This window comes from Triturus cristatus, chromosome 11 (assembly GCF_964204655.1).
Source record: "Triturus cristatus chromosome 11, aTriCri1.1, whole genome shotgun sequence".
Classification (NCBI taxonomy): domain Eukaryota; kingdom Metazoa; phylum Chordata; class Amphibia; order Caudata; family Salamandridae; genus Triturus; species Triturus cristatus.
The window spans coordinates 1,098,972,850-1,098,999,955 of record NC_140594.1 but is presented as its reverse complement, the minus strand read 5'-3'; the positions used below and the strand labels follow the sequence as shown (position 1 = coordinate 1,098,999,955).

General features: G+C 41.9%; 1 long non-coding RNA gene across 1 annotated transcript; it reads left to right on the top strand.

Moving 5' to 3' along the window:
- Positions 1–112: 112 nt before the first annotated feature.
- LOC146786066 (uncharacterized) lies at positions 113–22,652 on the top strand. Its single transcript, XR_014970550.1, has 4 exons — positions 113–196; positions 1,409–1,469; positions 4,177–4,292; positions 21,208–22,652. It is a non-coding gene; the product is annotated as an uncharacterized LOC146786066 (long non-coding RNA).
- Positions 22,653–27,106: the final 4,454 nt, after the last annotated feature.

Below are 27,106 nucleotides of genomic sequence, written 5' to 3'. Positions count from 1 at the left end.
GCAAAGAGCAGTCTATTCAGAGAAGAGATTACAAACTTGGCTACACATAGGGAGATGAGCGATAAAGAGCGCCTGCACACGCCCCCTGCAGGAGAGGCGTCTTACACGCTTCCCTCGCCTGCTGAGGAGTCTTCCATCCGTCCAGCTGCAGCGCTGCCGGCTCGGGGGACTCCCAACAGAGGGGGGCGTCTTACAGGTGAGGGGACCCTCCTCTTCCCAAAATAGGCGCGTCGAACCCCAGTGTCGTGTGGAGCCAGCCCTGCTCATAGCTCAGTCCTCAGGGGGTGGGCGGGTGTTTGTGTGTATCTGACAGAGCCCCGCGCCCCTCTCTGATAGGCTGGGCGCGTTTCCGGTCAATTAAACTCTAATCGCTCTCTGCTGGCCCCCGCCACCTGGCCACAGCTTTTGATCTTGAAATGTCAGTGCTCACAGCTCTGGAAAATGGTGTCAGAAATACAATATTCAGGCTTAAGAGTCTTGGGGTTGTATGTTCATGCAAAATATGCGGCAGTGCGGAAAAAAACAGCCTCGCAGCCGTAGAGGCTGCATGTTTAAATACAACATTTCGATAGGGGTAAAAATGATGCTCTGATATTGAATCCTCGTGGGTCCTAGCAGAAAGTATTTTCAGACCAGAGACCTATGCATAAACATTATCAAGGTTTTAGACTTACCCTTTTTGTATACAGTCCTGGGGCACTCACATCAATACCTGGGACCCATAAACCCTGTGTATAGGCCCCACCCACTGTGCTCTTTTTTCTCTCTTTCTCTATTTATTTTCCTATTTGCAGGGCCACAGGGCCATTTACGTGTTGCAGGGGAGAACCAAATTATGCCTCAAGGTTGATTAATTATGCGCTATTGACTAAATTAAGAAAGGCAAATTATGCAGCACATTTATGTTAGTGATACCTCGTTATTTTGGCTTTATTACACATATTAACACTTTCGGTGCAAGCTCTATACCCCATTAGAACCACTTTGACAGCCAAATAGAGTAATAAGCGACAGAAAGCAGATTGGTCCAACTTTGCGAATTGCCTTCCACTGTGCAGCAACAAGTGTTGCTGTGCTTTTACTAACTATTGAACCATTTGAACTAGAAATTTAGTTTATGCTGAAATCTGCAGATTATGCAGCAGATGATGAATTGTATGGCACATGCGGAAAATTGATAATTATGTGGAAAACTCCACAGCCACAACATTGCATAACTCCAGTGACACTGCCATTTGTAAGCTTTATATAGTACTGTTTGTCACCTTTCAGTTACTTCAGATCACTTTTTTTTTTTAGCTAACTCCTGTACCACCTGAATCCCTAGGTATCTTATTTCCTTTTTCACAAGAGGGCTATCACAGTGAGCAGTCCATTCCATTATTTCCATCTTTTTCTGGTTTACCAGACATCCGGAAACCTTCCCAAAATCGTTCAAGGTCCTCAGCCGGCGACAAAGCGAGCGATAGGTAAGCAGTTCTATTTATTTTTTTATTTCATTTAACCTACCCCGTTGTTTGTCAACTTCCTCCCCTACCCCGCCCCCGCCACACCGCCTCACCACTCTTACCTGTGCCGGCTGCCACTGGCAAAAAGCACTGTCTTTTCTAAGTATAAAAATATGTTTTCAGTGAAAGAGAAAACATGGCTTATGTTTTTTGGGGTTAGATGTTGGAGTGTCCTCTTGGAGCATAGCTATATATATATATATTATAAATATATATAATATATATATATATATATATATATATATATATATATATACATATATATATATATATTTATATATATATATGTATGTATATATATATATATATATATAATCTACTGGCGGTCGCCAGTAGATAGTTATAGTTAGGACCGTGTTTCCATAGGAAATGTGAAAATTCTATTTTGAATAACTTTGGCGCCGGTTGACGAATCCTCGCGAAATTTTCAAAACTAATGGGGCGCTCCGCTCAGCTCCTACCCTGAAAGTCTCGGGGTGATTAGTCAAGCGGGGGCTGAGAAAAAAGGGGGGTCCCAAAACCCGTTTTCCCTATGCATTTTCCCAAGGACCTTTAGTCGAAGGTACAGCCCGAACGGCTGAACAGAATTACTTGAAATTTGACAAAGAGGTAGTCCTCAGGTCAGGCATGTGCCTTTTGCATATATGGAGTCAATCTGTTCAGTATTTCCTGAGAAAATTGCAGTTAAAAGTACATAAATATCTATAGCCGCGCACCGTGCGCGCACCCTGCGCGCACGGTGCGCGCACCCTAACATGCGCGAGCGTAATTCTGATTGGTGGTTACATGTCAGTCAACGTTCGAATCGGTCGAAATCAGGAAGTGTCGTCCGCCATTTTGTTTGTTTTGGGTGCGACAGTGAAAAAGAGAGGTGGCGAACGTGAAAAGGGGGCAGGGTAGAGAGTTCCTGACCCCCTAGCCTTTGTCAGGGGGTCCCTAAAGGACCCCAAAGGGTGAAAAAAACATTTTATTTTTTTTAAAAAAAATCGCGGGGTGGGCGCACCGTGCGCGCACGGTGAAAAACCTTAAAAAATATATATATAATTATACACACATAACTTAGCATTTAAAAAAACGTACAAATTCACTTAAAAAACCATAGGTTTCACACACGTTATAGTTAGGAGTTAGCATTTAAAAAACCTTGCAAATTCACTTAAAAAACCATAGGTTTCACACATGTTATAGTTAGGTGGACATTTCACTCGTAAAAAACCAATGAATTTCCCCCGTTATAGTTAGTTGAGATAACTATAACTCGCGCGACCGCCACTCTATCACAAGGATGATGTCATCAGTGATGTCATGAGTGATGCCACTGACCATGTCATGAGTGATGTAATATGTGACGTCATGAGCAGAGGATTGCGGGCGCGCGAGTTATAGTTATCTCAACTAACTATAACGGGGGAATTTCATTGTTTTTTTACGAGTGAAATGTCCACCTAACTATAACATGTGTGAAACCTATGGTTTTTTAAGTGAATATATATATATATATATATGTGTGTGTGTATAGATGTAAAGATATAGATATATAATGAGCGTGATACAAAGTGGACTGATACAGTAATGAACATTGCACATGAATAGACCATAGCAATGGTGTACAAATTATATTGCAGTGAAAAGAGGAAAGAGGAGGAGTTAGCCTGTATGCTGCTGTGGCTCGGCACACAACTTCCTGTGGAAGGCACTTCTCTTCTTTTCCAACACAAATCCAACAAAATCCAGTTCTTCTGCTAGAACAAGAACATAGAATATTACTGTCTCCTCTGTACATGACAAGAATTTCTTGACGTTGTTAGGAAACATTATCAACATTTTGGAGTACTTTGGTTAAAAATAAGGAATTTTAAATATCTTTGTACATATAGTTAATGTGTAATATAATCAATTACAAATGTAATTGGCAAGAGTAAATTGATCATGTTCTAGGCCATAAACAAGCTCCTTAAACATAAAACATATAAAAAAGAAGAAAAAATGTAAATCATGAACATGCAAGTAGCAAGCATTACTTGCTTTACTCTAAGGCCCTTAAATGGTGGCTGCTGTAAACCCTAAATAAGCCATCTCCCTTCAGTTCAGCTCTCCTTAAAGCTGCAAACTTGCTTCTCAGAGATACTTTGGAAAAGGTGGGAGGCTAAGATGGCAGCAATCTAGCAGCAAGCTTCATTTTCAGTTAGTTGCTTGGTTCAGCAAACACCTTTGTAATGTTATGATACAAATATAATATCGATAATATACCTACAAACCATTAATTCTGAAATATTATCCAAGGGATATTGCATTCTCGGGTGGTTTGCCACTGAGGTGGAGTCAAAGGACCCGAGGAGAAGCAGGCAGGCCTGCAGGCAGACTAATTATTTCAATACATTACATATACGTTAACCCCCCCCCCCCCCCTTGCTCCTAATTGGATGGCTTTATTGTCTATGTCACTTTCATGCTCCTGGCTCAATGAATTCCTTCCTAGTCTTGTGTTGTGGACAATATGAACTACCATTATTGATTTTAACACTGTTCTGTGCGTGGGTTTCTACATATTTAACACCAAATCGGATTTCAATACATATGGATATCTACACTGATGTCACCGGATCAGAGGTGTTACAGTAAGTTGAATATGAACAAATTGCAAATAGAATTGTTTTCTATTTTTTAGCCCTGAGGAAGTCGTGGGGGAAGTGTCGTAACAACGAAACACGTGTTGGTTTTAAGGCTAAAAAGAAAGAAGAGGCTGGCGGGTCGAAGAATAAAAAGATCATTGAAATATCGATAGTGAGTTTGAATATACGTTTGTGGACTCAGACATGTAATGCAGCTTGTGCTTGAGACTGGATTGTAGTCTTGTGTTTACCCAGCTCCATGAGCATTTAGGTCTCATGTTAATTTGATTGGTTGATGTTTCCTTCCACTGGTCGTATGAGACTATGTTTTGCAGGTTGTATGTGCTATCCACATCCCCTTTCCTACCCTCCACGTTTCCACTACCCACGAAGCATCCGTTTGCAACCCAAGCCCATTTGCTGGTTCTCCTGACTCACCTGCTATCATTAGGGAACCATTTTGAAATGGTATTTAAAATTCTAAAATGGCCGTGCATGTGTGTGCATGCACCAGAGGTATCATTTAATAACTATTTGTGTTTTGTAAGAAATCACATTCAAAGGTGGCCACAGTCGACGTGCACACATTAGCAAAGGCGATTTTATTAAATCGGATTGTTATCTAAATTGCTCAGGGATATGAATTTCTTTAGCACCAAAAATGTTCACTCAGTCACATTTGTTAGCTCCTACTCAGGGCTTTAAGTGGGATGAAAAAAACTGGGTGGTCTCTCAGAGGGACGTGGTCAATATATATAAGGACGTGGCTTAAAAACATCTAAGCTAAAAATCTGTGCTTACCATAGGGTGCCGCCGACTGGTATTTTGCTGGTTCTGTCATTGCATACAGACGTATAATACAACAAGTAACATTACACCTACAACAAGTCAGGACTTTTGGCTTTGACCAACTCTGTGACACGCTGTTCGTGGATTCCGTGACGATACACTACTCCGAGTGGCCAAGGCTACCGAACCTTGATTCACTTATTCTTAGACAACACAAATATAGATGTCGATCGCTACAAATATACAGATTTATGAACTTTGAATATTTGTCCATAGAGTACTCAACTTTACGTTGGATTGTGTATGCACTACTTTTGAGCCTTGAAGAAGTCCCGTTGGGACGAAACGCGCCGCATCGGCTATGAATTGTATGCTGTGCTTTTAAAATCAGAAAATTTGAACAAAAGAATAAAGAAAATTTCATCATTAAGAAACTAAAGCTCATTGTGAATCTTTTGGGAGACATTGTAATTTTGCTTGTTCTCAGATATTGACATATACTATTGTCTGCAACATATCATTTTAGCTGTGTGCTGAGCCATTTCTGTCTTTTGCATTTTTGGTTGTGCCAAATAATAGGGACGCAAGAAGGTCACGCCCCTGGCTCTTTGCGCCGCACCCTTGCTAACTTATAATAGAATATCAGCTTGACTGGTGCAGGTTTCTAGTGCCCTGACCTTTTGTTCTTTTTGTAGGACTTTTGGCTTTGTCAATGGGTATTAGTTGCAAAGGATACATTTGCACCAACTATAACTTTGTTGTCTATAATATTGAAAATGCTTCAGTTCTGAAATGATGAGACTGTAAAAGAACTATTACAAGTCTCTTTGAAGTTACAGCAAAGTCTGTAAAGGGTGGTACCGCTGCAGAGTTAAGATTTGTTTTTCACCCTGATGATGAGGGCAGAAAGGCAGAGCCGATAGGAACCAGTCCCAGCTCCTGCTTTTTAGAACTGCTGTTGCTGAGTACCGGCAGGACCCGGCCCACTTGAAGCCCTTGCTCCTACTAGTTGGACCAACCTCCCTCCTATTTTCCATACCCTGTGATTTTCTCACTGCAAGCTCTCCCAGCGACCACAGTTGAGGAAGAGATACAAACCACCAGCTTACAGCCGCGGTCTGTGCAGGTAACAGTGGTGGGGCTTTCGAGGGACGATGCAGAGGGAACATTATTTATTTATTTACTTTCTCCTCTGCATCGTCCGTCGAAATCCCCCCTTACGTGGCCCCACTGCTGTTACCTGCACGGACCACGGCTGCCAGCTTAGCCTCCTCTCTGCAGTAAACATACTGGAGACGCAAAGACAATAGGCAAACTGGCAGTGCAAGTGGGGCTGAGAACTTGCACCCAGTGTGGGCAAAAGACACTAAAAACAACAGTAGTGACAGCTTGTGAGTGATTGAAACAAGAGACTGGATCCAAGGCTACACATTTGTACCTGCATTGTACACTTTACAAGTGTCTTTCTTTTTCGGTAACCATTTGCATCTCCAGGTAAACAAGACAACTTTTCGATACTTGTTTGAGGAACAGATTCACTTATATGTGTTCCTCCCAAAACTGTATTCTGACTTTGTAATGTTAGCAAAAAATGTCAGAATCATGATTTAATTCACGAAACCGGCTTTTACAAGTTTTAGGGGCAGCTTTACTAAGATTTTATGCCGTGTTTGAGTCACAAAATCTTTTTGTCCAAATTTCTTTCCAGTGCTAAACAGTGCTGGAAATAACGGGAGAGTAAGGCTAAGCAGAGCATAGGGCTGCTTTCCATTACTTAGCGCCAAGGGGGCATACCATGGGTAGTGCATGGGCATTCTCTTGCAAACACCCAACGTTTCTGACGATAAACCCAATTTACAAAATAAAGTAGACAGGGTTTAGCATCAGAAGATAGCTCTACCTTCAACCAGGTGCTATGAAGGAGAAATTAGCTCTACCTTCAACCAGGTGCTATGAACGAGAAATGCATTTTTCTCATTTATTTTCCAACTTCGCATGTTTGCTGCACTGTACAGCACACATAAAAAGTGGGAAAATGTTTAAACTTAGTCTAAGCAAAGTATTTTGTACTGGAAGGGTATCCTTTCAAGACAAAACCTAAGCGTGACTCATGGAGACACCCTTGCACTACGGGGCAAAGCTGTCTCTGTGGTTCACGGCAACTAATTTCAGCGCCGGCGCTAGTGAGAGGGGAGGAGAGTGCCATATTTCAGGAAAATGTGTCGCTCTCCTGCTCTCTCCTTCTCACGCAGCGCAGCATTTGCGGCTGCTGCACAGTGCTGCGCGAGGATTTGGTATTTCTGGCCCTTATTGTGACTAGGTTGTTTCACCTCCGCATTGCTTATTTAACTCCAACTTTTTCAATACCGAAAGTTAATTTTGATCAACGAAACTCATTCTGAGCAACTGCCCAATTATTAGATAAGGGTACGTAAAGCAAACCTAAACGATAAACCTTGTACACCCACCACTGTTGCAGAGAGCACAAATTATTAACGGCACAACAGCTGTATCCCGTGGGGTCTCTAATTAGCTGTTTAGTCGCTTAACTTTGGTTTATGCATCAACTTGTATGAGTTGAGTGTCACAATTTGTCATGAAATAGATGCAATGACACATATTTTCATTATGAGAGCTAGTGCACCAAAGATGTCTATTATCTTGCTAGTTTTCCTAAAGTCTAATGGTTTATGGCGAGAGTAGGGTTGGACCAGGATAGAAAATAGGCCCGGCACCACAATAAAAGAGGCCCGTGTTAGTGACTTAGATAGCTAAAATAGTGTCCCATGTTTACACATTTGAGAAGTTTTGAACTTGTAAAGACATGCTGTGTAAGTGTTTTGCAAGGTATGGAAGACTGCATGGATTTGAGCTTGCTGCGGGCAATGTTTGTACAAACAGACCATAAAACCATCCCACGCACAGCCAAAAAACTGCCCGCACACTAACATCTCAGATTGGCCTGTCAAGCACTGCCTGATTGCCCTATAGGCCAGTCCGACCCTTGGCCAGAGATCCAGACACTGGCCCGTCTTTAAAGACTCAAGATTAAGAAGAACATCTACTGGTGGCTGGAATAGTACAAAGGTTATTGGCATAAATTACCCTTGAGTTTTCACTGCTGTAGGACAAAATGTCCTGATATTCTGGGGCATAACTCTTGTGCCCACTACAGAATATGCCATTTCAGGGGCCAGAAGAATTCTTTTGCAGCAGAGACAAAGAGCTGAGACAAATCTTATGAAATGATGGTACCCCTACAATTGCCATCAATAAGTTAACATGAGGGGTTAAAGTCAGAGGTATTGGTCTCCCTGATGTAAGGACATATTATTGGGCCTCACAGCTAATAGTCATGAATAATTGGGCATATGCCTCATATGAAGACCCATCGGTCACCCATGATAGACACAGGATGATGAGGTGGCAACGAGCAAGGTGGGTGTGACATAGAATCCTAAGAAAAGAGATGCCACTCTGGGACTCGGTGCAGTTAGGTGAGGGTGGTAGGCTCATTGGCTGTGGTGGATGGGATTTAATAGGTATATGTAAGTTCACCAATGTGTAGACCAGGGGTGCTGAAAAACCCTTCTGAGATCTTAAAGACGAGTCTGAGATGCCAGAGGGTAGGGTTTTTGATGTCATAGACTAAAATATGGATTACAGCAGGATATACCCTGAGGCGCCAGCGTAGAAGACAGCTCCACCCTGAATGACTGACTGTTGACGGAACACGACCACAAAAGGCAATATCACTCACTCATCAAAAATATCCAATATGCCGGATACCCTGGTGGAACTCTGTGTCCGGTGAGAGAAACACATCTGGAAATTGACAGATGATGATTGGGACGAAGCCCTGCAGGGACCTAGGGAGTTTCCAATCAAAACTGGTTTTCGCCCGGTGCAGATGAATATTCTCTATATATCACACCATATGGGAATCTCTGAGGGTGATGTTACCGAGTACATTTCAGGGTGGATTGAGATGCAATTGGCTCTCTCCAACAAACATTAGGGATGACTCGCAAAGGGCCTCCCCACTCTTGGTGTAGGAATAGCAGTTGTTAGGGGGTGCGGCTTACAGTTATGGCAGGGACCCGCAGTCATGGCGGGGGCCCGCAGTCGTGGCGGGGGGCATGCAGTCATGGCTGGTGCCCCGCAATGGGTAACTTCAGTACAGATGACTGCGGGGCCACTATTACGAGTACAGAGGCGCTTTGTCAATTGGACCCTTCTGTGTCCTGGCCAGATGAAGCATGTGGCCGGTACCGAAAACTGATTAGTAATTCGGGTTTTGTTGGGGCAAGAAGAAAAATTGCCCATCTGTGGGATGCACCCTATCCGCCTTCGCTCAAAAAGTGGGAGGAGAACATTTATGCAGAGTTACATCTTCCAAAAGACATGTACGTACCATATTAAAAAGAAAGTTAAAAAAGAGTTAAATAAAAGTATTCAGGGGAAAGTCCGCAGCTAAACAGATAGTTATTTTGTAACATATACGTTTCGTCCTTAGCAATGACCATTAGCAATATGTACAGGTATATTTTCGAGTCTCTACAAGTGAACATACCTCTTCAGTCCATACTCATGTCCATGGGTATATATTTGAGGCCAAAATAAAACACTGACTGATAAGCAAAGAGTTTGCTTTAGGAATTAAAGTATTCTTGAAGAAAGGAATGTGAGAAAGAAAGGATGATGAAAGGAAAAATAGAAAGTGAGAGAAAGAAGGAAAGAAAGAAAGAAAGAAAAAGAATGAAAGAAAGTCAGAAAGAAAGCGAGAAAGAAAGAAAGAAAGAAAGAAAGAAAGTAAGAAAGAAAGAACAAAGAAAGAAAAAGAAAGAAAAAATTAAATGAGAATGTGAGAAAGAAGAATGTAAAGAAAGGAAGACAGGAAAAAGAGAAGGCACAAAGGAGAGGAAGAGTGAAAGGAAGGGGTAGAGAGAAAGGAACTGACAAAGGAAGGGAGGTTAGAAGGAAAGTGAGAATGGAGGCGAGCAAGTAGGAGGAAAGGAAAGGGGAAAAGGAAGGTGAGAAAATAAGGCATAGAGAACAAAAGAAAGGAGAGAAAGAAAGGAAAGAAGGACAAAGAAAAAGGAAAGAAGGAACAAATAAAGCAAGGCAAGACGGAACATTAATGAACAGAGATGAGAGGGAAAAGGACGGCCAAAGGTGAGAAGTAAATGAAAAAGGGATTAAAAAGAGAAGGAAAGGAGGAATGAAGCAATGGAATAGGAAAGGACAGAATGGACGAAGAAGAGAAGGGACAAACCTGAGACAGAGACAGCCAAAAGAGAAGAGTAAAGAGAGAAAGAAAGGAAAGATCGAACATATGAGAGAAGGAGCAATTAAAAAGAAACACATATGGAAATGAGACACAACAAACAAAGAGGCAGAGAGGAGAGTGGAAAATAGAGAAAATACGGGAAATAAAAAAGAGAGGAAAAAAGTAAGAGACAGCAGGAAAGAGAGGGAGAAAGGGGGTACCGCAAGAGAAGAGTAGAGGAAAAAATGAGAGGAAGAATACAGGAGAGGCAGCAACATTGAGAAGGCTGAAATAAATAAAAGAGAGTCTGCAAGAAGGAATGAAAGAATGAAAGATAAAAGATAGAAGGAGGAAAGGACAGCAAGAAGGAAGGAGAGAAAGAGAACAAGAAAGAGAAATATTAGAAAGCAGAAGAGAGAAGGAAACGAAAGAAATGACAAATACAGCTGTAGTGCAAGTCCGAAAAAATGTGTTTTGGTTTAATATCTTTCCAAATATTTAAGATTGGGTTTAATGGAAAAAAAGGTTCATGAAGGCAATATTTTTCGGGGTTAAAGTTTTAAAAGTGTGCTTTGATCTGAGACATTTATTTATGATCAGGCTGTCTTCCAAGGCAGAAACAGGAGATTGTTTATTTAAGAAAAGGGTGGGGTGCCTGGTACGCCTGACACCTTGCCTGCATCACAGGACGTGTGCGCAGAGTTTTAAACTGCATCGTCCGCAGGGAGGCAGCTGTATCTCCCGAAACTCAATTTAGAGGCAGTGAGCTACTCAAAAAAAGCCTGTGGGCTACTGGTGGCTGGGGATGGACCTCTGGAGACCCAAGGGGCATATTTACAAGTAGGCGATAAAAAATTATCGTCGCTTTTGCGGCCGTTTTCGGCCAAAAAGCGGCGATAATTTCATTGCCTAATTAGCAAGGCCAAGCTAATGCGTGAAACCTTGCTTTAGCGTCAGGATTCCTAACGCCCAGAGATGCAAAGTGGGCGTTCCTGACCTAACATGATAGGAGAAATGTCGCTAAGCGACATTTCTGCTATCATCAAGCCCCACGCTATGAAGCATAGCGTCAGGAAAAGTAGCAATAACCCCTATTATCGCTACTTTCCTTACGCCTGCTTCAGGACTGACTTAGCCATGATATCCTATGGAAGGTGGATATCATGGCTAAGTTTGTGAGTCCATATCAGCAAGCTAATGCCACATTGCGTGAGATTATCGCTGGGTTTCCAGCGATAATCTCACGTTAGGCAGTTAGCGTGAGGATTTTTATCGCTAAGGAGATAAGCGTTGCTAATAGCACGCTATCTCAGCGATAAAAATCCACGTTACCCGGCGATAATTATCCTCACGCTAAGAGCGCTGAGCGATAATTATCGCCGGGTGTTGCTGATATGCCCCCAAGTTCTTAAGCAATTTCCTTCTTTAGAGCATTGTTGTGACTTTGGGCTCTATTATGAGTCTGCCGGTCCATGGACACATGGGGGCGTGGTGGAAAAACTGCGCATCCTCCTCATGGGAATGCATGCAGGGTGGCACAGCATGTGCCTCTCTGTATGCATACACCCCAGTTCCTGCATGGGCTTAACAGTCCATGCCGTGCAGGAGCTGTTTTTGGTGTTCCCATTGCAATGCCCTTTTTAGAGGCGCCGCCGTGGAAACGGCTAAAAAAAAAGCCCCCCAGACATGAGGGAACTCCTAATCTGGTGGGTGGCCCGACCTCTGCTTTGGTGGTGCGGCGGCAGGGCAGACCCAGCACTGCACCCCCAAAGTCGTAATTAGACCCTTTGTTGGGACACCTGAAAGCACCCCATGTTGTACATTTCAAACCACAATGAGTGGAAGATTTTTTTTACCTACCCAGTGAATTATATTCTAGTGTAGGAGTCACAAAATGATTGAGCGTTTCCACCCCAAGCCTCTGTTTGCGTGCGATTTTCAAAAGGCACCGACAAAGTCAATAGCTCAGCCTTTCAGGGGCCAAATCTGGTGACTTTGCCAATGCTTGTTTTATTAACCTTTACCAATAGCCTCAAATGATGGCTTGCTATAAAGATCAATAGATAGTTCTAGAAACAGAGAGAAAGTGACTTTAGTATGTGTTTTCGCGCTTTTAAGTGCTCTGCATTTCTGATACCGATCCGGCCTTCTTTAGACATGATGAAGGCTAGCATTAGAGGATGAATCGCTTTGGCCAGGTGGCGTGAGGTCACCCGGAAATGATGAAAGAGGTTAATGTGCCGGAAGCCTCTGAGTGCAGCAGTGGGATATTGACAGACACCCTCCTGCTCCCCCGATGCAAACCCATGAATAGGGGATAAAAGCCGCGTGACAGGGATTAGCAGGTCTATTTTGGGGTCCCGCCACCTGTGTAATTGCCCCCTTTCCTGGGCCTCCCCTCCGGAGCAGGCAGCGCTGCAGCTGCACCCCTGGCAGGCCGCACTTAGGCCTGCGCTCCTGCAGCGCTTGTGCGGGCGGCTTCTAATTAGCGCTATCTCTCTGGTTCATCTCACAGCCTGTATCCGCCTCTGGAATGATTTCTCTGCACAGACTGCTCCCAGCCAGCCAGGCCTGCCTCAAGGGCACTCCGAGGAGAGGTAAGATCAGGAGAACTTCAGCCCTACCTGCCAATTCTCACTTTTTTGACGCTTTTGCCATAGTTGTACTTTCCTCCAGCATTCAGGACGAAGCAATTTATTTTCTAAATTAGTTTATTTAGGTTTATAAACACGCAAACGTCAAGATAAACATGAGGTAAAATAATGGCCTGCTTAGATTGAGGGTTAATTCTCAACTCACTCAACTATGGTGAGTGTCACATGCTCTTTCACGTGCAAGTCCTTTCCCTTCCTCTCGCCGGGTGATGACGGGCAACATGGCATCTGTGTGGTATATGGGTGGCCTAAGCAACTTCGAGGCCTAGTTACAATATTTTGGCGTAGGGCAGCACTACAAACCTAGCTGCTCTGCCCAGCGTCAAAAGAAAAGAGCAGAAACGCGCCGTATGTGCAAGATACGGCGCATTCCTGTCTTTTCTGCTGGCGCACCAAGTGCAGCCAACGCAGGCACCACTACACCATGGTGCAAGGGAGTTTGTGTTTGTTGCCATGATTGTTTTTGTGCAGGAAGGGACACCTTGCAAAAAACAAGGAGAATTACGCCTGTTTTTGGGAAGATGTTAGTTTTGGTGCTTCCCCAGATTTATGCTAAGTTGTAAATGTGGGGCAGGAATCTATCACCTTATTCCGCAGCCTTTTCCCCCCCCCAGGAAATCACAACGCGGTTGTTACAATGACCGCGTTGTGATTCCGCATACCATTACTCCGCAAGTCGGAACAACGACTTGCGGAGGGGGGCGCTCGATGTTGGAATAGTATAATTTACTATTCCAACTCCAGTCTGTGCGGACAGTAGCTAAGGTGTTGGATTATAAATCAACCCCCCCCCCCCTCCGCAAGTCATTGTTCCGACTTGCGGAGTAATGGTATGCGGAATCACAACGCGGTCGTTGTAACTACCGCGTTGTGATTCCCTGCGCTGAAAAAGTTTCGGGGTAAACGTTGTTTACCGTGGGGCAATGTCAAGAACCATGGGTGTTGTGTGGGAACACCCACAGCAACATCCATGGAACGCCCCTTCAACGCAAAGGGCTGCGTGTAAAGGGGCCGTATTTACAAGGCAATGGAAAGCCACGCAGGGCGACTATGCGTGACCTTGTAAATATGGACTGTCACGCTGTGCCTATGGAGCGTCACACAAGTGCTGCTCTGGCGGTGTAAGAGTACCGCAGGGACATTGCAAATATGCCCCTCTGTTTTTGCAGGCACTCTGGTGTGACCCTAAGTGCCTTGCTGCCGAGCTCTGCAGGCACACTGATACCAGAGTTCACTCTGATTTTGAAGCCACTGTCTCCAAATAGAATGGGGCTAAGCCAGCACAGGCAGGTGGCGTGGCAGGGCCTACTGCACCCACCTTTACACCCCCAAAAGACATCCACTGTTGCCATTAGTTGATCTGCACATTGCACTAGGTGGAGGTGAAAGAACAAGATCTGGTATATCAAGTGGGGATTAACATTTGTGAAACACATTGCAGGCATTTACAGTTCATAATTTAGGCACAGAATGATTTTTTACGTTTCAAAGTACTTTATTGGATTTTATAGAAAAATACAAAAAACAAAGTTGCCATGATACAGCAATTCAGAACAGGTGTTGGAAAAGGTAGTTAAAGTGAATTAATCTATTGTACAAAAATGCGTAACGCAGTATACAGGAAAGAAAGCGAGAACAAAGCATAAAACAAATCCTGAGAATCATAAAAAACTTTAGGAAAAAAAGCAAGTGAAGATATTACAAAAGTAGGCATGACAATCCAGGAACTGGAATAATTCAACCAGAATCACACCAGTGTGCAGAGCAGGAATTTTAACGACGGTCACTAGGTGTCAAAGTCAGCAGGTCAACCCCTGCACCAAATCTTCACCCCATAACATCCCTTTGAAATTTGAACCTCAGCCTATTTTCTTGCAACAATCGAGACAGAGAGAATTAATATAACATGCAAACTTTATATAGATGTTGCCGGAATTATAGCTAGAAAGTATACACAGAACCAATTAGGACATTTTTAAACCCTGTGTGATAGTGTTATGGGGACTGTCCTCCAGGTCTGAAGTCAAGGGCTTCATTATGTGCTGAGTAGTTTCACTTGTAAAGTGTCAGGGAGTGCTGGCTGGTGTCTGTGTTTACATGTGTTGACAGCCTGTGTGGGAAGGGTGTAGTATGATGGAGCATCAATCAGCATGTGACATAGCTAAGGAAACCTCCAGTATTTGCACATAGGTGAACAGTCGGGGAAACTGGTGCAGTTTGTTACTTTAGTGGTGTTTAAAGTGACTCTTGTGCCCCTGGACAGCTTTTGTCAATGATGTGCTGATTATGTGGATATGTAGCAATGATTGTTTTTTTGCAGGCTTTAGTCAATTGTGTGCTGCATTTTTTGTAAGTAATGCATGATCCAGTGCTTGGATTGATGTACATTGTGAGAGTGAATTTTGCTGCAGGTTCATCTACACTTTAGTTTGTGTCTGCTATGGTGAGGTTGCACATAAGGTTACAAAATTATTGAAGTCCATAAAGGACACTGAGCTTCTGTCTTGTGCTTTCATTTAAGAACCAAGGGCCAGATGTAGGTGGCTAAATACCGGTCGGTAACGCCAAAATTCGGTAAATTTCAGCGTTACCGACCGGTATTTAGCCATTCCTAATGTAGGTAAGGAATCGGTAAATACTGATTCCCTTTTGCTCTTGCATTTAAGGAATCGGTAATACCGATTCCTTAAATGCAATGTAGGAAGCACATTAAAGAGTATTTTGGAGCCTTAAGAAATCGGTAATTACCACCAACTTCAAGTTGGTGGTAATTACCGATTTCCTTTGAAAAATCACTTTTTTGTTTTTTGTTAAGTGCCATGTGGCAAGCATTCATGCCCTTAGGGCACTTATGTGCGCCACATATTCACACATGCAAATTTCAGGGGTGCAACATGGTGTCCTTTTGGCACCCTTGAAGGTGCTCCTGCTATTAGCGATTCGGTAATACCGAATCGCTAATAGTAAATGTCTTCACATTCATTCCTATGGGCCTTCAAGCCCATAGAAATGAATGGGTAGGTATTCCTTATTACCGAATCTCAATTATCGATTCGGTAATAAGGAATATTAAGGATTCGGTATTTTTTACCTAATCTTTACCCACATAGGAAATACCGATTTCTTAATAGCGAATCCGTAAAATTCACTATTAAGAAATCGGTATTTCAGATTTACCTACATCTGGCCCAAATTAATTCTATAGGTTGTAGTTTTGGTTCACTTCAGTTGAGATCAATTGGACTAAGATTCTAAAATATAGTGAGTAGTAGTAGGAACAAGAAAGATGGAGTATATTGTCCCTGATTAATTCCAATTCAGTTGTGCATTTTTGTATACATTTTCCCAGAAAATCGGTAGAAAAGAAATAGGTATTACTGCCAGTTCCAATCATCCGGCATTACATTTACCAATGTTTACTATCAATTTTAAAGCAATATAAACTCCCTTTCTTCACTTCTGCCTTTACCTTTCTCTTTTTTCCTCACTGCACTTTCTTAGTATATTCTTAGTTTTCTCGTATTTCTGAGAATAAATGTGCATATCTCACAGTCATATACCACAGACGGCAGACCGACCCTCCATGTGGGCAATTTTGTTTTGGTCCCGGGGGCAGGACAGGACCAAAAGGTCCATCCCACATGCTGACCCAGTGCCAGACTCCCAACAGGACAGTCCAACATTGCCTCTGTCTCTGGCTACAAATATACAAAAGAGGGGGATGCCCGCGTAACCCTCTAGAACCTGGGCTAAAACATTTCTATTTTATCCTCAGATAGAAACATTACAGTGCTTGCTATAGGAAATTATTATTTCTCAAAAACTTATAGTCTGTTTCTGAAAATACCCACATTTTACTTACCAACATCAGCCTTTAATATGTGGTAAGGATGGCTCTTTACCAAACCATTCAATCTATCAAAACGTTGATATAAGCAATAAATAAAACTGACTTATTTTTCAATAAATGGGATGGTGGTCTCAAATATCATTTTTATGAAGTACCTAGGTGTATTTCTGTTCCACACTGAGACATGAGTAATACACAACTACTCATAAATAAATCTGTGTGAATTGGACACAGTGGGTGTCTAGTATACCACAATTGGGTGTGCAGTTGTATGTCGACTCCTCCCCCACCCGGCTCACCACTCTTACCTGTACCGGCCGCTCCTGTGTACAGTGAGATTGATACAATTGACTCAGGGCTAGCCATGTGACCATCTTCTATAACTACTGTCCCTGTAGTGGGACCGCGGTGACTCAGGGTCTTAGAAGTTATTAGACCCATCTGAATTATTATAAGGCCAGTGGAAACACCACGGTCACGTCTAGTTCTCCGGGAGCATACATGTTGATACAGAAACGAAGATAACCAGGTAAGTGGTTTATTGTAGGTCTATTACAAAATCAGCAAACAACAGACCTCGAGAGGCGGTCCCGGCTCTGTCCAACCGCTCGAGCAGAATTTGGAACTCTCATCAGGAGATGTAACTTGAAAGCAAATATTCTAACACTAAGATACAGTGAGAAAATAACTTGAACACAGCTCATAACAGTTCTGCTATTCAAGGCGGTTAAAACTCCAGGGAAAACTACAGGGAGAAATAGTGGCTGAATCAGACACAGAATATTCAATTTATCTAGTAATTCCTAATTTCTTGGGGGCATATTAACAAGGCGGCAATTTAAAATTATCGACGCTTTTACGTCCGTTTCGGCCAAAAAGCAGCGATAATTTTATCGCCTTATCAGCAAAGACACGTTTTGCTGACTTAGTGCCCGTTTCCAGCACGCCTAACTTTGCATCGCTAATGAGATGCAAAGTAGGCGTGGCTGTGAAACCAACCAGGGAAAGTATCACAAAGGCAACTTTGCGATATTAACATGGAATTGTAGCGATTATTTAAATCGCGTTAAGTATGCCTTAACACAGGAATTTAACGTCTGTTAAATTCCTGACTAAGGCATACTTAACATGGGGGGTGGATTCTGTGGCTAAGACCACAGGCCCTATCATCTAGGATATCGCCGTTTTCCATAGTGGAATTTTTATCGCCTCGGCAATGCTTGTTGTTGAGAATGCGCTAACGGGCAATAAATTCCAGAGATAGCTGGCGATAAATATGCAAGTGCTAAGCGCACTTTGCGATATTTATCGCCGGCCCTTGTTAATATGCCCCTGAATTCCTCCCAGAATAACCCTAACTCTACACTCCTGGAGTTAGCGGGACCACCGGTGATATGGATTTACCACCTGGGGCATTTGTAATTACTCCTTTTGTGAGTAGCACTCAATTTCTCCTTCACAAGAACATCAGTACCATTTAAAAATGCCACCTTCTACTTTCTGTATGAGGGATTATTTTTCTTTCCCCTTTAACTTCTGGATCCCTGAGAAGTTTCCTTTATCTGGTAGTTCCTCAACACGTATCTCTAGTCACAGCCATAGTCATGGCGAACCTTGCATATAGTCTGTACTTCAAACTACACCCTCCCTTTTAGGCAAACAGCAAATAATCCAGACTGCCTGAGCTCATCTAATTGGATAAGCTTATAGATGGGACCCCAGCTGGCTGCCCAATCAGCTGCCTAGCTATCATTTGAGCCTCAGGTGCAGTGGCAGCAAGTACCAGAGGTTTGATGGGCCCCTGAACCCCGCTTATGGCTTTCTCTCTTTCCCAACCATGGTCCATCTTAACACAGTCCTCTCTTTCCTCTTAGAGCTGCACTGCCAACTGGACATTTGCAAATGGCTGCCGCTAGAGTCACTTTAAGAGTGTCAGACAATTTATAGAAACAATGGGCACATTCTTAACTTAAATGGTGTGGCCAATCACCCGCACCCTGCAAAACTAATACAATTTACACCACAAAATATGAACATTATTTCAGTGTGCAAGCTATAAATATGCACATACATGACTCCTGTTGAACAGTCTTCAGTCAGTTTGAGGTTGGTGGTTGCATGCACTTGACAGCTCTCGAGCTGTGCTTTTCGTATGTGTGTGGTGTGCTGTATGCTGCCCACATGTTTCCCTTTGCACCATCAGTTCCTGTTTGTTTTGATTTCCAACAATTACCATTTTTAAATTATGACTTTTCAAATTGTTCTTTCCTTTTGTTGCATTTCAATGCAAATTTCATTTTGCGGCCACCCTGATGTCTGAGGAAAGTCGTTTAAACAGTGCAAGGTTCAGACTTGTATATTTGGGGAAGACAATACAATCCCCCTATTTATTATTTTACTGGTTGTGGTAGACTTATTCCATGGCAGCAACATTTGCATCTTTTGTTTACTACAAACAAGAAGGACACTTTCTGTTGTGACTCAATTTATTACATCAGTGAAATGCACTGTGATGCCAAAATTAAGTTGCTTTGGCATTCTGTCACAGAACTCTTGGTTAAATTGGGCAACGGTCAGTCAGATCTATGTAATTGAAGAGAGTAGTGCAGTGCATTCAGTTTCCTTCAACAGCTCTCTTGTAACTCCTTCCAAAAATGACCGTTTGTCCCTTGGGACGCTGCAAATTACTCCAAATTGAAAATTCAGTTATGCACCAATTTCCTGATCCCAAAGGAAACTTATTTAAATGGTGGAAGGCCTAGAGATTTATATTACAGAAGGGTCTGTTATGGCTCTGTGCAATGATTAATTTGTTGGGATCTCAATCGTTTAATTGCCCTAGCTTTGTACTTGGGTGCAGCCTGGGACAGATGCTCACCCTGTGTACAGATCTGTGTGGGGTAACTTGGGCCACATGTATGTACCTATTTTAAGGTTGCAAAGGGCTGGATTCACAGAATCGGGCCGTTTGTGACCCCCCCAAAAAGTGTTTTCCTATGTGCCAAACCCTATTTAGCGATTCGGTAACCTGTTATCCTGTTCCCGAATCGCCAAATAGATTCGCGATTCTGTATTTTGAAGAGGTGTTTTAGGGCATCCTTTCCTAATACCGAATCGTAGCAGTATGTAAGAATGTTTGTGACCGAAATCCAAAAAGAACTATTGATGGACAGAATGCAGAACAATGTCATACATTCACCCCAGTACAGAGATCTGGGCCTAAATCCATTGTTTATTTGCTCACCATGCCATTCCAGTTTGGACCCAGCAATATGCAAATCAGTCTTGACCCTGTGCCCAATGGGAACAGTCCAGCCCGAACTGCCAGGCCAGGTCCTCCCTGGACTGGAAACAAGCATCCTAGGACCGGTTTCTGGGTTTCACCCTTCTTCAACCAGGATAGCTTGATTCCAGTGGCATGGAGAGCACGGGACTCACATCTGAGCATACCCGTCCCACTCGGAGTGACAAATGCAAAAAGAACTATTGGTGGACAGAATGCAGAACAATGTCATACATTCACCCCAGTACAGAGATCTGGGCCTAAATCCATCGTTTTTTTGCTCACCATGCCATTCCAGTTTGGACCCAGCAATATGCAAATCAGTCTTGACTCTGTGCACAATGGGAACAGTCCAGCCCGAACTGCCAGGCCAGAAATCCGGCGCAAAACATTCGCAGTTTACCACCTACTCAAAGTAGGTGGTAACCCATTCGCAAATGGGAAGGCCTTTGGGAATGGTAGTGAAAAATTTGTCTTCGAGCAGGGAGTGGTCCCACAAATTAAAAGAAAAGTTTCATTTTTATTTTTTAAACGCATCCCATTTTCCTTTGAGGAAAACGGGATGCATTAAAAAAAAATATTCCCTTCTTTAAAAGCAATCACGGACATGGTGGTATGCTAACAGCCACCAGCCCCGTGATTTTAGTGATCCCAATTGGTCGGAAATTGTGACCTACCTCATTAATATTCATGAGGTAAGTCAATTTGCGACCCCCTAGGAATCGCTAAATGAAACTCATGGAGTTTTGTACATTAGAAATAGTGATTACCTAAGTGTGAATAGCAGAAAATCTATTTCCAAAATTGCTGCATTTGGCCCCTAATCAGAACTGAGTTGTCATTGAATGTATCAAAGAAACCATCAGAAAGGCCAGAAAGAGGTAGAATCGAGCATGCTAGCACACTCTTGCTCAAATAATCTAATTAACAATGTGACTTATGGTGGTGCACCATTGCTCCATCGGATGCCTCATTTGTCTGGATTTGGCTTTGCATCCATTCATGTTCCCTCCCATACTAGGCACCTCCAGGTGAGGCCTACTCAGTGATGTTGAAGGCTTGACTGCTAGTTGTAGGCATTCTAGGTGGCATTTTGAGGATTGTAAACCCTGCACCAAGATGTAAGTAGGGCATGCATTGTACAGAGCGCTTCAGCTGTCTGGGTTATAGTTGTGTGCGACTCGAGTTATTTACTTTAAGTCAACAACCATTCTGCCTCATCTTTTCTCTTTATCTTTGCAGCACAGAATCAACTCCTGACATACAGTTACTCTCTCTTAAATGAAGAAGGTGAAGATTTCTTGCAGAGAGAAGTGAAGAAAGATTTGCTGATGAGGTCGCACTGATAAACAGAGATTCCCTGAACTGCAACTACTTACTGACTGATGACAAATACAAACTATCTATACGATTGGTATAAAACTTCCTCACTGGTCAATGTTTTTATTATGTCACTTCCCTTTACAACCTTCACATAGCAATAGTCATGTTCAAATTAGGCTTTTAGACTCCCCCAGACTTTATCCCTTGTAACTATGATGGTTATCTTATGTGGTTGGAGAATAGTTGCCTAAAAAGAATTCCCTGGTAATAGAGCGAGAGAGGTAAATTGCCTCAGAAACTGATCATAATTTGCCACGTTTGTCCACAATGATTTACACTTTTTTTTCGACTGACCCAAGGTGCATATTACTCAATACCACAGACTGACTACTTTCATTCAGTTCACTGTGTCTTCTTTTAATGGAATCCACCTAGAACTCTTTTTTTACTTTCAGGGATTATCTTTTCGACAAAAGTTTATCTATCACTAGCAAAAGTACCAAGGCCAAGTTTAGGTATTCCTTTTGTTTTAGAGGCCACTTTATTACTTATGCAAGCAAAGTCAATCATTTTTAGAAATCCGCATCAGCTTCTAAATCATGTTGATATGTGGGAACATATGTACATCAATGACCCCCCATGACCTAATTTCTTTTAAACCAAAATAGTCCAGTTCAATGGACTGACTTAAACAGGGGATTCTTCTATTAGCGACCCAAGGAAGTTATTAAGGTGGGGGCACATAGACAAAAAGAGAGCTTAGGAGGTGTGTGATTCCTGCTTAGATAAGGAAGAGGCATGGATCAATTTACTATTTTTCTGCTCATTGAAATTCACACTCTCAGAGATATTTCTGTAAATCAATACTTAACAATTGAAGCGCTTGGACTAAAGAACTTGTATGGGTAAGACATCTTACTCAGAGACCTGATTCGCTAAAATCCTATTCTGTGAGCATGTATGCATGGGGTACTCCTACAAACTCATGAGAAAGTCACACCTAATTCTAGAGTAAGACAAATCTTCTCTGAGATAATGCTTTGTGAATCAGGCTGGGAATAAATTCACATCTAACACTGGAGTAAGGCACAACTACTCACACAAAAGCGAATAGAATGAACATAGATTGTTTATTTACTAATTTATCATGCATAAGGTCATCCCTGTTATGCATTTATCAACCATCTAGTCTGTATATTGTCCTGCCTACCTTTGCTTGCTATTGATATAAAGCATTTCTGTTTGAAATGTTCCTACCTGCATCTGTGTACTTACGTGTATACATGAGTCAAAATAAAATGAATATATAAAAATGAATAAAAGGAAAATAAATTGTATCTTAAAAGCATTTTTCATCTCAAAGTTGCTAATTAGAGTATTTCTAATCATAAGTTGAGCAGTGCCTATCTACAATCTTATAATAAAATTAATATTTGGTAACATTATAGGTATTACCTGTTGTTCTGGAACAGTTTAACTTTAATTAAACACTGTCTGAATTTGATATATTTATTTCAAATTAACGTATTTGCTTGTACTCATTTGAATTATAGTGTGCATTGCAAAGTTTAGAAATAATGTTATTATTTCCTACAGTATTGTGCTATGAGTATTTACTGAATGAATACAAACTAATTTAATTAAGTGTTTTCAGGTTATAATATATTTTCTCCAAAGAGGGGTTTCTCCTTTCAACTGTATACCCGGTTCCATGCCTTTTTTTGATTTTTCGTTTTTTTTTTATATTAGCATCTTTCAGTTACTACTTATTAGATTAATAATATCAACAAGTGTTTGATATACATATAAATGTGTGTGTGTGTGTGTGTGTGTGTGTGTGTGTGTGTGTATATATATATATATATATATATATATATATATATATATATATATTCACTGAAAAAAACATAGGTTTCAGGGATGTTATAGTTAAAAATTAGCATTTAAAAAACCTTAGAAATTCACTGAAAAAAACACAGGTTTCAGGGACGTTATAGTTATTTGGAAATTTCACTCGTACAAAACCTGAAAAATTCAGCCGTTATAGTTAGTAGAGCTAACAATAACTCGTGCCCCCGCAATGCACTGCTTATGACGTCACATATTACATCATTCATGACATGGTCAGTGACATCACTGATGACATCACTGATGACATCTCAAATGACATCACTGATGACATCACTGATGACATCATCCATGTGATAGTTTTATGCACCACCTCACACCCTAATATAAGCTTTGATACACCCACTGTAAAATACAGACTACCAATAACAAAACCATAGACAAACCAATAGCAGTTACTACAAACCCGCTGACTGATTCCTAGGTATACACACACATCCATTCATTCACCCATACAGTTGTTAAAATCTGGTTTGCGATGTCAACATAATCAACGCCACCTTGTCCCCTCTCAGGCCCGTACGCTCACTTAAGCAGTAGCCATTTTGAAAGCGCCATGGCCCCTCTGCCCCTCGCCGATCACCAGCGTGTTCCCTTGGCGCTGCAAACACCCCCCCGCTCTCTCGTGCATTGACCATACACCCCTCCTCAGCGCGACCCTACCTCGGAAGCAAAAAAAACCCCCCCGGGGCCAGCACCTCCCCGTCCTTTGATGAACCCCCTTCCTCTGCCCTGCCCCGCTCCCAAGCCACCACCTGGTCCTGCAGCTGCCATTTATTGGACCCCTTCCTGTAAGCAGTTGCCCCGATTCAAAGGATCTCCGACTAATCAAAGGCCTCCCACCCCGTGCGATCCGATCAGATACCCCGTTCCGGGAATCGACAGAGTATCCTGCTGTGGAATAGCCATCACTTACTGTAGATATGTGTGGGAACGAGCTTGAAGTAGGGATTCCAAGGATGTCTTTCCGTACATCAAAGTCTCAACAAGAATGTGTCACATGTAATAAAGCAATAAACCTGTGTATAAGAGGCCAGGCCTCAGAGATGTGGTTAGAGCACCTCCCGAAGACATTCTGTGTGCGTGTCCGAAATGACAAGCTCTCCTCATGAGAAATAAACCCTGTTCTTGAGTTCCAGCTTCCAGCGTCTGTCTCTTTAGTTGGTAACTATTTGCTATGGGAAATTAGAGGCGTCCTTGCGCCAACAGCCTGGGCGTTCGACAGTAACTGGCTGCTTTTCCACACAGTCACTCATACATGCACTCACTCATCAAGACAGCACTATCATATGCACTCATACACCTATACAGCAATCACACACTGCCACTCATCCATAGAGTTATTCACACACCTAGCCAGTCATAAAGAATCAATAACACTGCCATTTACTCACCTATACAGTTATACATTTACTACCTCACCTATTCATACAGATAATAACATATACTTACTCTCTTATACAATCACTGACACAAGCACACACTCATTCATACAGCCACTCTCACAATCACTCACTCTCACATATAGTCATTTATATACTCCAACACTCACATATACTGCCTTTCACATATGTACTTACTCACACATATACCACTGAGACATCCATTCACTCACCAATACACACTCATCCACCCATACAGCTATTTCCACATGCACTCTTGAACCCATACACCCAATGAATCACCCGCTCACACATCTATGCACAAACTCACCCACCCCCCACCCACCAACACAAACACTCAGGCACCCATACAGATACTCACGCAACCCATCATTAACCCATATAGACACTCATGTAGCTACTCACCAACCCATGCAGCTGCTTACCCAACAAAAGACAGACAGATACAGACATTCACACAGTTTAGTCACTAACCCATGCATTCAGTAAGACACAATTAATCACTCACTTATACAGTCAGTCACACACCTATTAAATCCTCCACCCAGACACTTATACACCCACTCATTTTTCCATACACATTGGCATATTTATGTAACATATTTAAACTTTATAGTAACACACAGTCACTGGATGTTGTCATCAGTGATGTCCTCAGTGATGTCATTTGAGATGTCATCAGTGATGTCATCAGTGATGTCACTGACTATGTAATGAGTGATGTAATATGTGACATCATCAGCAGTGCATTGCGGGGGCGCGAGTTATAGTTAGCTCTACTAACTATAACGGCCGAATTTCTCTGGTTTTATACGAGTGAAAGGTCCAACTAACTATAACATCCCTGAAACCTATGGTTTTTTCAGTGAAAATATATATATATATATATATATATATATATATATATCTCCATCCATCCCAGTAAAGATTGCCACTGGGTAGTAATAGTTAGGGTTGTGTTTCCATAGGGAATGCATTTTTTGTGTTGCTAATATCTAAGGCCCTGTTTGATATATATATATATATTCACTGAAAAAACCATAGGTTTCAGGGGTGTTATAGTTAGCTGGACTTTTCACTTGTACAAAACCATTGAAATTCCCCCGTTATAGTTAGTTCAGCTAACTATAACTCGCGCGCCCGCAATGCACTGCTGATGACGTCACATATTACATCACTCATGACATGGTCAGTGACATCACTCATGACATCACTGATGACATCTCAAATGACATCACTGATGACATCACTGATGACATCATCCAGTGAATGTGTGTTTTTCTGAAAATTAAATATGTTTTATATATGTATATCTCAAGGTCGATGGAAGAATAAATGGGTATATAAGTGTCTAAATGGATGATTTGTTTTTGAAAAATTGATTGTGTAACTGACTGATTAAGTGTATCATAGTGAATACATGGCTTAGTGAGTAATGTTTAAATATGTAAATATCTGTATCAGTCTCTCACTTTGTGTATAAGTGGCTGCATGGGTTGGTGAGTAGCTACATGGGTGTCTATATAGGTTATTAGTTGGTTTTTTGAGTATCAGTCTGAGTGTCTGCATGGTTCGGTGGGGGGTATTACGTAGTGCATAGGTGCATGAATGAGTGACTCACTGCTTGTATGTGTTGAACACAGCATGTGTGCAGGACTGTATGGGTGGATGAGTGTGTGTATGGGTGTGTTAGTGAGTGAATGACTGTCTCAATAGTGTCCTTATGAGTAACTACATATGTTTTAAACTAGTATATGTGACTATTGGTGTATATATGTGAGTATATGTGAGAGTGAGAGATTGAAAGAGTTCCTGTATGAATAAGTATGTGTTTCTATAAGTGATTGTTTAAAAGACTAAGTATGTGTAAGTTTCCGTAGAAGTAAGTATGGTGGTGTGTGTATAACTGTATATGCAAGTAAATGTATGTTTGATTCTTTATTAGCATGAGTGACTATGTGTGTGAGTAACTCTATGGATGAGTGGCATTGTGTAACAGGATGTATAGGTGTATGAGTACATATGATGAGTGAGTACATGTATGAGTGACTGTATGGGACTGTTGGTGAATGAGTGGATGTGTATGTGGATCTTAGAATTACTGAAGAGGTTGTTGTAACTGGTATTGGTATGTCCATTGTTTTGAATATTTTAGTCTCTATTTTTGAATGTGTGTATCAAAGGTTATATTAGGGTGAGAGGAGGTCTGCCACTCTATCACAAGGATGATGTCATCAGTGATGTCATCAGTGATGTCATTTGAGATGTCATCAGTGATGTCATGAGTGATGTCACTGACCATGTCATGAGTGATGTAATATGTGACGTCATCAGCAGTGCATTGCGGGCGCGCGAGTTATAGTTAGCTGAACTAACTATAACGGGGGAATTTCAATGGTTTTGTACAAGTGAAAAGTCCAGCTAACTATAACACCCCTGAAACCTATGGTTTTTTCAGTGAATTTCTGAGGTTTTTTAAATGCTAATTCCTAACTATAACGTGCCTG